General features: G+C 43.4%; 1 long non-coding RNA gene across 1 annotated transcript in view; it reads left to right on the top strand.

Annotated features, from left to right (window-relative positions):
- The window catches only part of LOC120586567 (uncharacterized), a 46,605-nt gene extending 41,372 nt beyond the window's left edge, over positions 1-5,233 (top strand). Inside the window, exon 3 of the long non-coding RNA XR_005648734.1 lies at positions 5,161-5,233. This is a non-coding gene — a long non-coding RNA (uncharacterized LOC120586567). The remainder of the gene's footprint in view (positions 1-5,160) is intronic.
- The last annotated feature ends 10,014 nt before the right edge of the window (positions 5,234-15,247 follow it).

Here is a 15,247-nt window from a genome sequence, read left to right as displayed (position 1 = left end):
AGGAAGAGTGGCAGAGTCATGCCAGGCCCTTCTCCCAACCCCTCACACACATATCCACCAGAAAAGCGTTGGAGTTTGTCTGGGGGATGGGTCTTCAAGGTGGGTGTGTGCAAACACTCGTGAAGGCTTATAAGCAATCCCGTCATGCCTATATCTCCAGCCTTTTGAGATAACCAAAGTTTTCATTGCTTGTTCCTTTTCTCAGTCAAACCATCACTCTGTGGATGAGCGTGTGTCCCTTGGTATAAAGGACACTCCCGGGATTTGCACCGTAGAGAGCGTTTCCTCTCTGCTTCCTGCACATGTTTCTGGCTCATTCTGGAGAGGCGAGGTGGAAAGCACGTTGAACCACAATTCTCGCCTCCACTCCTCACCCAAATCCCAAATCCTGGGACTCGGATATCTGAGAGAGACCCATGTCCAGCTGCACCCTGAGGTCCTGAATGGCTGTCAGGAGTTCCAGAGGACTGCGTGAAGGGGCTGTGTGCCTGCTTCTCATGCTCATTCCCATGGCCTCAGAGACCTGTCTCCTGGGACTGACCAGATTGGGAAAGGGCCTCTGAGCTGCAGGGGGTCACTGCTTCCCTGAGAACACACCACTCCCATTAATAGAGCTGGCCCTGCCACCCCTCCCCCATCATGCCCATCCTGTGACCTTGGCTTAGGCTGGCCCAGGGTCCCCGCCCTTTCAGGTCTTCCAGGACACCTGGCCAACCCTGGCAGGTACCGTGTATTTATGTGATTTATGTGGCCACACCTGCTGGATAAACCCCATGACTTCACCTACAGACCTAGAAAATTTGAGACAGTGACCTTACATTAGATTTCAAGTTGATTCTTTCTAAGGGGCTAAAAGACTTTTGGTTATGAGGCAGGGATTACATATCGCCCAATTAAGGCCCTGCTAGGCGCAGGACAGTCACTTGTTATAGTGAGTTGGTTGTCACATTCTCCCGCAGAACCCAGTATGACACAGACTCAAGACAGGTTCTCTTTGGGTCTCAATTGTTTAATTCCTTGATCCACTGATCGATTAGTGATGGTGTCAGTAAACCCATGATCATCGTTTTAACGGTCCCACATTGAAGAACCATATATTTGGTGGAGGTGGACAAGGAGAAAGGAAATGGACTCTAATTAGATGAAAGAGAAGGGGAAGGGAAGTCGTGAGGGACATAAGGCAGTCTCATGCACAGTCCATCATAGAAACTGTGACTGACATCTTAGAGGAACAAGGTGACACAGGCATGGTTTCCCGGTCACACTTACAGAATTTGAAGGCTGACAGGGTCCCCGCACACCTGAGAGCCACTCTTCATTGCAGAGGTGAATTGATCAAGGCCCTGGGGAGGAGCATAGAGATGAAGACAGAGTGTGTCTTAAGTTCAGGCTTTGTTTATGCTGCTGCGAACAGGAGCGCCGAGTTCTTACCTTGACTCTTAACTCTCCCCTTTCCATTCCGGCAGCCACTCCAACATCATTACTGCCCATGTAACTTGAGGAATGTTTTGTGCATTTCGAAGACTCCCGCACAGAGAGCAACATCTACATGTAACTTATTTTCTCTTTCATTTGTATTCTTTCTCTTATCTGTCAGCTCTTTTCTGGGATACTTCCCCAGCCTCTCCTTCTCTCTTTTTTGATTCTCATGCAAAGAGGCCTGGTCTTCTCTAGGTACTTGAGGTCCTAGAATTGTCCATGTCTGTAATATCTCCCTCCAGTTCTTCATGTCCTCTCAGAGCATCACCCTGGCTCCTGACCCCCTTTGCATGTGTTGAGCCACCCTGAGTGAGCAGGGCAGGGAACTGGGCTGGAAGTCAGAAGGGCTGTGCTCAACATGCTGGAGGGGTCCTGTGAGGTCTGGTTCTGCCCTGGGCACCCCCGACATGGGTGCTTTTTGACAGTGGATGTCTCTGGCCATGCACAGTTGTTCTCTTCGCTGCATCTTTCTAAAACTCTCTAGGAGTTTCTGCAGAAGGAGCAGAGGAAGTAATTTAGTTGGAAGAAGGACCGTGATAAAAACTGACTTGGAAAGCTTGGGTTTGAAAGAATAAGGCAACAAATGCACATGTTCTTCTTTGCTTCCTAACATTTTTTTGTGTGAGGAGTCATTTTATTAAAAGAAGCCAACTGAGGAGTCTCCTGGGATGTCCTCTCTTGTGTGTGAACATGCAAGGGAGACAAGAGGATGGTGAAAATCAGCAAAGGCAAGTGAAAAATGTCGCGAGATCATCTTTCGTAAAGAGGCTACTCAGGCCGAGGAAGCTTCTAAGTTGCTGAACCCATCCCTCCACTGCCCCCTTTATCTGGAGGAGAGGGCTGTCGGTTCCTGTAAGTCCACAATGTGAGTAACTTCAGGGTTCTAGTGTACATTGTCTTTTCTGTGAAGAGGCCTCCAGGATGTACTTACGCTATCGTCTTGCAGGACAAAGCGGTGTACTCCTCATGCCCTCAAGATCACAGGGACATCCCTTAGCTGGAAGTTTAGTGCTGGATCCCTTATCCCTGGGTATGATGAGACAGTGGAAGTGGCCTGACCTCCCCAACCTCAGGCCTCCTGGGAAGAGAAAGCGGAGGATAAAAGTGCCCTGGGGCTCCTTCTCATGCAAGCAAGGCAGCTCACCTTCCTTAGCATTGCAAGCCTGTGAGAGCTTAGTACTCCCAGAATCAAGTAAGGGGCACTGCAGGGTCCAGTCCCAGCTGGGGACCCCTCAGCATCGGTGGAGCCCTGTGAAGGGCCTGGGGCTAATATCCTATATATATACACACACACACACACACACACACACACACACACATATATATGTACATATATATATGTGTGTGTATATATATATATATATATACACATACATACACATATACATATATATATATGTAAATCAAGTAAATGACAAAGGTACTGAAGGAAACTTAATGCAATACTTTATTGAGACATAGTAAGGGGTGGCATTAAAAATTGCTCGTTTCTTTTCCTTCTTAATTTGTCAAGAAATCAGACAAATATAATTGGTTTAATTATATTTTAAACAGCAGTGTCCTTAATCTTTTCATATTAGAACACATTAAGCCATAAAACTTTTTATTTATTACCACAACATCATGGTTTACCAAATGCAAGGCACAGGCAAAGCATCGGGATGTTAGGGAAAATAAAGATATGGGAAAAAGGAAATGCTCTAGGGTTCTGTCCATTTGTACTGTGCTGGTCTCATGAAGGGTCACATTCAGTGTTAGGTTGAGAGAAAGGTTCACCATTGCCACCTGTGTCATCAGACCTGTTTCTCACAGGCACCAGGGTGGACAGACTCAGAGTTTTCAGCCTGGAGTCCCAGAGTCCCCATTTCCTCTGCATCACTCTCACTATCCAGGGCACAAGTCACCTGAACGCTTCCCGACCAAGCACCCAAGTTCAGTTGGTCCTGTAAGACTTTTGAAGACAATCTGGGTAGAGATAAGACCCCCTTCCAAGAGTAGCACCAGGACTCAGTGTCCTGTCAGCTGATTCCTGGGGAAGCCAGGGCCCGTGCTTGGTCACTGCTCCAGGGTGTGAGGAGCCTTGTGGGTCCTGCACGCCCTCACCAGGGGGTCATCCTCCCTCTGTCTCCTTGCCAGGCAAGGGCTGCCAGCATCCGTGTTCTTTTTGCAGATCTGGCATCAACATGTGTGCAGGTCAAAAGCTGGAACCTCAGCCTGAGTCTCAGAGGAGATGGAGTTTACACAGTGTCAAGAAGTTTCAGTCAGGCCAAGGAACAGGGTCCTCCTCAATGCTCCTCCTCTCCTGCTTCAGCGCAGTTACTGGAAGGTTAAGTAATATCTCTGTTGCATAGATTTAGAATTTAATTTAGATGTATATTTTATGTTTACTGAAGATTTTTGAACGAAACAATTTAACTACAACTGGTTTCATTTTAAATATTTTTTATTTAATAAAGCAAATGAATAGAAACGCACTCTGAACAAGTTAGGACTCAATGAATTATTATAGACACTCACCCCAATCACCACAATCAGGTCACCCCTTCTCTCCTATAAAGCTCTCTCAGTATAAGTTGAGAAAAATAACAGCAAATTTAGTTCTTTCCACATGTCCATAGGTCAGTGTCTTCTTGGAAATTTCATTTTGTGAAGTCTCTTTTTTATTCCTCGCGAAGAGGGTCATGGGAACAGCAGTATCGGAGATCGTGCCTGATGACATAGATCCCAGTACATTTATCCCCATGAGTTACATGATTGCATATAAAATCAAGTCTCACTGTTCTTCATGTAACTATAGTACACCATTCTCTTCCATCAGTTATTACAAGGAGGTTGATGAGATTCTAATTTTCTTTAGCTTATACCTTATTTGCTTTTTACTGTTCTTTAGACAAAAAGAAGACTTTTCTTTCTTGAAAGCCCAGTAATGTATCATAGACCCCGCCATTAGCAAATGCACATTCAAAAAGCTCAGTGTGCTCTTTTAATATGCAGATAGAAAACATTTTCCTCAAGTCTCAACATCTAAGTGATCATCACATAGTCATTCATTTCCTGAGTTCCTTGTTGTCAGGAGGTAGGCTGTTTCTCCACCTTCCTGACTCAGGTTTTGGTGCAATGATAGGAGATCTTGGATCTCTTGGGCCCCTGTATCTGCAGGAAACCCTCCTCGGAGTGAAATGACTGGGCCCATCGGGGTGTGCATGTTAAGTGCTGACACATGAGGCCAAAAGCATTTCCGAGAGGCCGGTGGCTCTGATGCTTAATCAGACCGTGCATTTGTCACGACAGGAGCTGGGCCATGCCTGTGCACTCTGCGGAGAGAATATGGGCCTTGGTCCCCGAGCATCTCCTGCAGAATTTCATCCTGCATCACCTCTCATTCCTGTGTGCCCTTCTGCATCCCTATCCTCTCTCCCTCACTCCAGCTGGTCTCCACTCTTTCCTGCCTGCACCACTGAAATGTCCCCTGGCTGACTCCTTGATTCTCCTTGCCTTCCGTTCAGGACCTCCATGTGGGACTCTGTTCTGGTTTATGGATCTTCCAGACCATGCTAGCTCCTTCAACACCTTCAGTGGCCCAATGTGAAGGGTGGACTCTGCATCAGTGTAGGCCTATATTTGATATTGCAAAAGTCTCCGGTAAGATTTCCTAAGTGGTTGTGTTTATTTGTCAAACAGGTCATGGTGGTGGAGGCAGGAGTCGACTCCACATCTTTAGTACACTTAGCTGTGGGGAAAAGGTGCCATTTCTACATCTGCTAGTGAGTATTTTAAAACTAGTTTATACATGGGAAAGATTCAAACATGTTTGCAATTTCTTCAATAATTTTCCCAAGTAGAATTGGGGTCTTGGCCCCTCCTTATAAACCAGAAGTGCCACTAATGTTTCTTTTCATTGACAGATGCTTTGGAAACAACACTGTGTCCATGTACGGTTATGCTTCACGTGGCCGTGAGCATCCGCCTGATCACTCAGGTCACTGCCCTGTGAGCTATCAGCCACCCAGTACCAGATCTGGATCATTTGAAAGTGCCTTGCTGTGAGGACACCCAGGCCACACTGGCATGTCTCATGTGTATCCTCCAGCCACATCCAGGTCTAGCTGCAGACATGGGATTGAGTCACTTCCAGAGCCTCCCAATGCCTGCTAGTCCATTCTTCCTGCATGTGGGACTTCTCTGCTAAGACTCAATATCACAGAGCAGAAAAGTGCCAGCCCACAGCCCCTCATCGGAATGCCAACCCATGACATTCAGCAAAATAATGCCAGTGTTTCAGGCCACCAATGTGAATGGAAAGTTCTAAACACATGTATGTGTTTGTGTGTATGTATGTATGTATATATTTATGTATGCATGTATGTCTATAAACACACACAAAGAGCAGCAGGAATAACACCCTTGTAGGAATTTCGAAAAGTGCTGTAGAACATATATAAAAATCGCATTGTGCTTCTTTCTCCCTTCAATAGCCTTCTAGCTTTGGTCTCTGGACTTAAGAACGGGTAAATTTCTGTATGTCTTTTGACATTTATTATGAACCACCAGATAACACTGACACCCTCACATGTCTCTATAGGCTTTTCCTATATTTCCACATTGATTCTCCATTGACCATGAACACACAGGGAGGGGACAGCAGAGAGGAAGTCCTTTGCTTTATACTGTTCTCCAAGTGGGGTCTGAATGTAAGACCTGAAATAGTAAAATGCATAGTAGAAAACATAGGAACTAAGCTCAAGGACCTTGGACATAAAGAGGATTTTATGAATTTGACCTCAAAAGCAAGGCAGGCAAAAGCAAAAACAAACTAATGGGATGACATGGAACACAAAAGCTTCTGCTCAACAAAAGAAACTGTCAACAAGGTAAAGAAAAAGGCATCGGATTGGGAAAATATATTTGCAAGCTTTGCCTCCGATAAAGGCCTAATATCCAAAAATATACAAAGAACTCGTACTACTCAAGAACAAGAACAAAAAAACAAGCTATCCTTTTAAAAAATGGGCAAGGGACCTGAACAGACACTTCTCCCTAGAGGACATACAAATAACCAACAAGTATGTGAAAAGATGCTCAACATCGCTAGGTATTACGGAAGTGCAAATTAAAACTACAATGAGACATCACCTCACACCTGTTAGAATAGCTATAATCAACAGGGCAGATAATAACAAATGTTGGAGAGAATGCAGAAAAAAGAAACCCTCATACAGTGCTGGTGGCACTGCAAGTTGGTACAGCCACTATAGAAAACAGTATGGAATTTCCGCAAAAAAAACGAAGAATTGATCTGCCATATGATCCAGCCATCCCTCTACAGGGTATTTACCACAAAGACTTGAAAATCCTTATCCAAAAAGATATTTGCATACTGATGTTCATAGCAGCATCATTCACAGTGGTCAGTGCATAGATGATTGTACTACGAAAGATGATTGGCTAAAGATAGATGATTGGCTAAAGATGCTGTGGTACATATATACAATGAAATATCTTCCTACGATAGATGATTGGCTAAAGAAGCTGTGGTACATATATACAATGAAATATTTTCCTCATCCATAAGAAGAGATGAAATAGTGCCATTCGATACAATATGGATAGACCTCGAGATAATCATGCTAAGTGAAATAGCCAGACAGAAAACGTTGAAAATCACATGACATCACTTATATGTGAGATATAAATCTAAAAGCAACAAATGAACAGGACAAACAAACAGACACTCATGGGCATAGACAATGGACTAGTGTTACCAAAGTGTAGGGGTTGGGGGAGGAGGGGGTAGTTTGACGGGGCAAAGGTAGTTAAATAGAGGAGGGTAGAGGGAAGGTGAAGTGGGTAAAGGGGATCATATATATGGTAGCTGAAGGAAACTGGACTTTGGGTGGTAAACACACAAGAGAATATATACATGTCAAATGATAATATACAACTGAAAAGTATATAATTGTATTAACCAATGTTACCCCAATAAACTTAATAAAAAACTAAAATAAAACAAAATAAGAATGAGTGTGACTGGTCCACATATGAGCCAGAACACACATTGAATTCTATGTGGAGTTTTGGGTCATCTACAATTTTATTTACAAAATCACTGATTATGTATTATCGCCCAACCCACTATGAAAAAAATACAGTGATTCTTTTTCTTATTTTTTCAGTGAAGAGTCAGTCTTGAATATACATAATGACATGAAATTGTCCAATGAATTCACAGAGACTGAGAAATAATTCAGCATCGAGTTTTATATAAGTATGTAGATAAAGAATATAGGTTTAGAGAATAAGAGAATTTATATAACATAGTTATATGCTTGGAGAAATATACAACTATCAAAATCTGATTTCTACTAATGTTGCTTTTGAATTGATGTGGAACACTTTTTCAGTTGTTTTGTAGAAAAGTCTAGTGACTCAGGAGTAGTGGAAATGGGTGCGGATCGTACTGTAACCAAGAATGGAACAACTTCATACGGTCAATGTGTTAGATTTGACGTGTTCAGCCTGAAATTTTCATTATTAACTCTGTTTGCATGGGCAAGTTGTTTTCTCTCACATATCATGTTTTTCAGAAAGAGAATAACAATTTGGGAGCCTGGTGTTCAGTTTTGAAAGAAAACACGTTTTCTGTTTTAATTCTCTTAACTGCTGCTCTTGCCCATGTAAACACACAAGTGTCTCGAAAGCAGCAGTTGGACCCAGAATGTGCAGCGTGCGCTCATTCTGAAAGTTCTGTGACATGACCCGTCACCGTGGTAATGTGATGATGCGCTTCTTGCCTTCCGTTGCAACTGTCACTCTGTGAGTTGAGAGAGAGGAGGCGAGAAGTACTCAGAGACTCACTGCTCGTTGCAACTGTCACTCTGTGAGTTGAGAGAGAGGAGGCGAGAAGTACTCAGAGACTCACTGCTCGAGACCTTGAGATGGGAAACTTCATTTGTTGTAGAGGTACGTTCATATTGATATTGTGAATGCTGCTCCTTCAAAAGGGCTGGTTAAACTACCGAAAATCTGTTTGTCATCTTGTAAAACCATTGCCGCCTCTCCCATTTTGACTCCAGGCTTGTAAGTGTCTTTATAGGATTGTAGTATAACTTGATTGATATTTAGGATTCTTCTCTCAAGTGAACGGCCTTAACAATTTTCCTCAATATAGAGCAATGTAAGATTCCCTAGTAAACACTTTGTCCCCACTCGTGCAGAGAACAGATCCAGAGGGAGCCCTCCCACACTACTTCAGGTGGGGAGTATTCTTCCATGGATTCACAGTGGTTGAGAGCCCACCTCAGCAGTAGACATGACAGGAAAGGGGAACTGCAGGTCAACTGCTCAGAATGTGGATGTGACAATAGGTGCCAAACATCAGCAGTCTAAATGCAAAGATTTTAGAAAGGAGAGAAGCTGGGATGTCATGGGGCATGTCCATGGGCGGATGTGGACAGGATCACTGGGAATGTGGGTGCTGTCTGGGAAAGCTGTGAAATGGGACAGAGCCTTCGAATAGGTGGAATGAACACTGGGTGACTTAGATTAGGAGGGCTTGGTTGTTCTCCTCAAGGGTCCTGGTGTGGGGTCATAGGCTGTCTAAGGAGAGACCCCTGTCAGAGGACATGGGGCTCTGTCCACTGCCACCGAATGATCTAGAGTTGGAGGACGTAGTAGTAGACTCTGAATTTTGTTGAAGACGGACTTGGGCGGGGAAGGTGCACACTCAGTGCTGGAACAACCAGAGTCCGCTTTCAGCCAGGTCTTACCTCAAGCTACTCAGACTGTTGCTCCGAGCAATAGTCAACAGACAGTGGAGCTTTCAGACTTAAATCATTGAATGCCTAAAGCACCACATCCTCGGGTCATTGGTATCAAGTCCATGGTTGCTAAGATTTAGAATGTTGTCGTATGGCAGGCACTTGGTCCAGAATGCTCTGAGTTGACTTGAGAGTCACCCAGACTACTTGTGACCCAGGAGAGTCCTCTGCAATGGAGAAGTCTCAGAGTGAGACAGCTGACTGTGGGCTGACGCTGCGGGAGGACGGCCACAGGTCGGGACGTCCCTATTCCTCGGAGGGGCTATGATCGGGGGGAAGTTTCATATGTGGGGTCAGAGACAGAAAGGGAAGAGCTGGAAACTGTGGCAAAATTGGACTCCTAGTGGCTCAGCCTCCTCTTCCAGGGCATTATTTCTATCGCACAGTAACCTAGGGCAGTAGCATTTCAGAGAGACAGTGAGAAGAGCGTTTGTTTCAGGCATGCTGAGAATGGAGTCAGGTTTCAGAGGGGTTCTGGGACTCTGTCCTCAGGACACCAAACATGTTCATACCCCAAACCCATCACTGGTCACTCTTGTGACTCTGGGCAAGTTGATTAATCTCTCCAAATTTCTGTGATCTTCACTGGAAAGTATGGGTCTCAGCACCTGCTTTACCTCTCCGGCTGTAGGGTTGTTGTGGGCGCTCCAGGAGATGACAACAGATACTCTCCATGAGATAGAAAGCCTCATCACTATGGAAACAATGAAAAGGAACCTACCACCTTCTAATGCTGTGGAGTCATCCAAGTCCACTCTCTAGATGGAACCACTACCAAACATCTAGCTTGAACTTGCAGTCACACAATGATTGGGCACTTAAGGAGTAATGACTTGGAAGCGGTCACTTCTTTTTCTGAAGCTTTACCTCTGTTCAATCACTTTTAGCCTCATCAGTTAATAGTTATAGGTAGGCCATGGTAACTTTTTCTCATCACAGAAGAGTGCACTAAGGCCCCAAGGTGTCTGCATGAGTTTCCTTGGGAGACGAAGCTTCTAAATACATTTAGAAACTAGGGGGCTGGACATGGTCACTGTGCTTTGCTGTGTTTCTCTAATGTCTCAATTAAATTAAGATATTGGCCCTCAAAATCCTGTCTCGTGGGTGTTTTACGTGCACACCAAACTGCACGATCTTCCTAAGTCTACTTTAGCTTCAGGAGGGTCTTCTGGGTAGCTGTGAATAAATTATTGCTAATTTCCCTGTGTTCTTCTGCCAACAACACATCTACAGTTCTCTATATTGTCATGCTTTTCTCAGGGTGCTGTGATGAGGAGGATGATTCTCTCGAATCAATGAGGGAGGGCGTCAGAAGAGTCCGCTTCTCAAAAGATGTCACCATCTATACTTTTCATTCAGAGAAAGGTACTGTGAAAATAATGCTAGCTAAGATACTTCAAGGAAATTTCTTCAGTGTCCCATGTTAAATGACTTATGATTTGTAAAAACACTAAGCTATGAATTTCTTTTATTTCGAGGGTGGAAATACATGTGTATTCAGTCCATCTGTGGTGCTGTCACCATGGACGTCAGGATGTTCTGACAACTCACAATGTGGTTCATGTTTAATAGTGAACAAGGTCTCTACTACATGTTCACACATTAGCTGATTTTGAAACATTATCTGAATAGATCTCTCCCTGATACTATGTGTCAGATTTGTAAAAATTAATAGACATTATTTAGAACAGGTTTATATTCACAGGAAAGGTGACTAGATAATACAGAATGTACCGACATCCTACCCCACCAGTTTCCGCTATTCAATACATCTTAAGTTTGGGAGATATATTTGTAACAATGAGTGAAAAAATATCAGTTCATTTTTATTAATTAAAAGACCATACATTCCATTAAAATTCACCCTTTCTGCTGTGACATTCTGTGAGTTTCACAGTATCGTAACTTCTTATATTACCAGTAGTGTATCATACACCAATGTTCATAATGGCATTATTCCCAATAGCCAGACAGAAAGAACCCCAAAGTCCATCAAACGATGAGTGGATCAAATGTGATGTATACACCTCGTGGGATAGTATTCTGCAATAAAAGTAATCAGGTTTTAAAATAGGCTACAACATGGAGAGACCTTGAAAAAATGGATGGCTTAATGATATCGTGTCTGCACATAAGGACAGTAATTTATGATTCCACGCATATGAGGTTTCTGAAAAAGCCCAGTTCCAGAATTTTCTATCTAGAGTCAGAAGAACAAATTGCAAGGACTGGAAGAAGGATGAAGGCAGAGTGATTTATGCCTAGAAATATTTTTGGTCTAGACAGCAGGGATAGGTCCACAGCAGTGTTATGTAATCAATGCTACTGACAGATATGGTAACAAATGACTAAAAGTCACCTAAATTTGATGGAAATTTCATTGCAATAATAGTAAAATTTCCAATATTATACATGCTATATACATATATGAATGCTTGGATGCCGAAATGGTCTTGTAAATGATAGGAAATGAGAATTTAGCCAGGCTTTAAGCAGGGTAGGAGAATCAGAATCCTGTCATTGAAACAGAGGATGCAATTTAGATGCTATTTGATGGATTTGATTCCCTTGAGGTAGACTTTCAAAGACTCAGTTTCCCTTTCTGCCCTCCTTTTTTCCTTAGCCCTCTTTTCTCTACCAACGCAAATGACCCAGAAGACGCTCAGTCCATACTGTTCACCACTCACTTCCACATTTTCTAGCCCCACAATGACATTGAGCAGAGCTCTCTGAGACAGTCCTGAGCAGCATCACCAATAACTGATGGTGACTCTGTGTCCCCTTAGCTCCCGCCAAGACCGGGGTACAGCAGCTTCCTAGATTGTGGTCCAGTGCGGAGATCATATCTGCTGTCAAGGTAAGAAGGCTTTCCACCCTCAGAGATGAAAATGTTGCTTTACTTCTTTTTTAATAAAATGACAATCTGAAAATGTGAGCATGTACCTGCTAGATGATAGAGACACTGTACTAGTTAGGAGAATGTCGAATGAGAGTCTACGACCACCGGAAAGCTGAATCAAGTGAGCATTCAAAAAGGGCAGCATTACTTACAGACTGTAGGGTCATAAGCAGTGGCCTCTATAGAGCAAATTTCCTCCGAGCAAAAAGAATGTTGTAATTGCCAAATCAAAAGGGCTCGAGACAGCTTTTATGAAGTGCCTCAAGCTTCCCCACAGGAGTTCTATACAATTTCCCTTGTGGTGGTTGACTCAGGCACTATTTCCCATCTGGTATCCTCGAGTCATCAAAAGAACAGAATGCCTGTGCGAATAGTGTCCAGGGGTATATGATCCTCACAGTGTTTTCCTTTCTCCCATGACAGGCGTACGACAGACCCAGTGAAAAACGTACGTATTGTTTAATCATTCAGTCACTGACGAGAAAGCTAGGTGCTTAGGAAGTTGAGCCATTCCTGCCGATTTGGTGTGGAAGCCCCGTGATTCTGCAATCCTGCCCCGGGGATGAGGGTTAGGGGTGTAATGACAGAAAGTGGTCACACAGGAAAGTTCTCTGGTCAGTTGTTTACTCCTCAGAAGTGAGGATAATATGTAGGTGTGAAGCTCGGGTGTTTAAGACATTTGGAGTTTTTATGTGTTTGTGTGGTGTGATTGTGAATGTGAGTCTGCATGAGATTGTGTTTTCTCAGGAGATTGACCCACTCACACAACACAAGACATGCTTTCATCTTCTAAAGAAACCTCCTCACTACTGTACACTTTACATTATTAACTCCTTCTTTCCGCTCCCCGACTGTATCTGGACGTTTGTTACCAATCCATCTCCTCAGATGGAAGTCGTGCAGTGAAGAATGGCTGAAATCTTTGACCTTCTTCGTGAAAGAGGCATAATGTGACTCAGGTGTGGGTCCTTAAGTTGATGCTCTTGACCACTGTCCTGTACTCACCACTCTGTCACAGGGTCATCAGCCACAGGGCAAGGGAGTTTCAGAATCTGTGGCAATGCCTGGAAGCGCCAACCGGCTCCCACACACAGCCCATCATGAATGGGAGGCCCCAGTGGTCGCGCTGTCTGGGGGGGCCATAGTTGGATCTAACAGCCGACTTTGCTGTAGTCATTGGAGTGACACCTGTAGGGTCCACAAGCTTTTGGTTCGCTCTAAGATTCTACAAGGTTGAGGCTCCACATAGCACTGTAAACATCTCTCAGAGCTGGAGTCGCTCCTTAGCCTCTGTCCCAAAGAAGTTAAGAATCAGGGCGATCACATCACAACAAGCAGCTTCTAAATGAGTTTGACATCTCAGAGACCAGAAGCAGTCACTGTGCTTTGCTGTGTCTTTAGAATGGCTCAACTAAATTAAGGTAGTCGCCCACAAAATCTATCTGGTGGATGTTTTATATGCACACCAAAATGCACGATCTCCTTCAGTCTCAGTTGGCTTCAGAAGGGTCATCTGGGTAGATGTGGAGAAATCATTCCTAATTTCTCTGTTGCCTTCTGCAAGCCAGATGTCTACAGTTCTCTTTATTGTCATGCATTTCCCAGGCCACAGTCAGGAAGAAGAAGCAAGTGTAGCAGAGTATGGTCCTTCTATTTCTCAGAGGGGAAGCAAGAATCGGGCTCAAAGAGTCCGTTTCTCGCCGCAATACACGGCATCCATTATCGACGAGCCAGATGAAGGTACTGTGGAAGTAGTTCTCACTAAGGTACTTCCAGAGAAATTCTTCAGTGTCCCATATTTAAGTGGCTATGGCAAAAAGGCAGTCATAGTTATCTTTTATTTCATCGGTACAAATACACGAGTATTCAGTCCATCAGTGGTGCAGTCTCCATGGAGGTCAGGATGCACAGACAATTCAAATCTGGCTCATGTTCAATAGTAAACGAGCTCTCTAGTTCATGTTCACACATTAGCTGATTTTGCAACATTATCTGAAAACTCCCTCCCTGATAGACGTTATTTAGAACAGGTTTCAATTAACACATAAGTTAACTAGATAATACACAAAAGTCCTATATTCTAGTTCCCGTTTCTCCTATTAGGAATATCTGACATTTTTACGATACATTGGAGAAAATGAATGAAAAGATATCAATACATGTTTCTTAAGTAAAAGTCCATACAGTCTATAAAAACTCTTTGAGCTCTGACATTCTGTGAGTTTTGACAGGACCATTTTATCATATTTCACAAGTAGTGTCTCATACATACACCAATGTGCATAATGGCGTGATTCACAATAGTCAGATGGTGGCAAGAACCCCTAATTTCTTCAAGTATTGAACGAATCAAATGTGGTGTGTGTACCTAGTGGGATACTATTCAGGCAAAACACATGTGTTAGATTTTCAATAGGGTACAATATAGATTGTCACTGCAAATATGTTGGGCGTGTTCACATCAGGCCTACCGAGAAAAACAACAATTTATGATTCCACTGATACGAGGTTTCTGAAAAAACCCAGTTCCTAGAAACAGAAAAGAGGAGATCACAAGGTTTGGAAAGAGGGTCAAGGCAGAGTGATTTATTACTGGAAATGTTTTGGGTCTAGACAGCAGTGATAGGTCCACAGCACTGTGAACGTAATCAATGCTACTCACCGATGTAGTCACAAATGATTAAAGGTAGCATAAATATGATGTAAACTTCATCACAATAAAAGTAATATATCCATTATTATTTATGCCGAACACACTAGCGTCATGTATGAATGCATGGATGCTGAAATGGTCTTGTACATTAGAGGAAGTGGAAATTTGGCCAGGCTTTAAGAAGGGCAGAAGGAATCAGAACCCTGTCATTGAATCTTAGCATGCAATTTAGATGCTATTTGATGGATTAGATTCCCTTGAGCTAGACCATCAAAGGCTCTATTTCTCTTTCTTGCCTGATTCTTTCCTTGGCCTTATTCCATCCACCAATGTGAATGTCCCAGAAGACACTCAGTCCAAACAGTTCACCACACATTTCCACATTCTCTAGCTCCACAA

This window comes from Pteropus medius, unplaced genomic scaffold, assembly GCF_902729225.1.
Source record: "Pteropus medius unplaced genomic scaffold, Ma_sr-lr_union100, whole genome shotgun sequence".
NCBI classification, from domain to species: Eukaryota; Metazoa; Chordata; class Mammalia; order Chiroptera; family Pteropodidae; genus Pteropus; species Pteropus medius.
The sequence above is the reverse complement of the archived record's forward strand: the minus strand, read 5'-3'. Positions and strand labels throughout refer to the sequence as shown.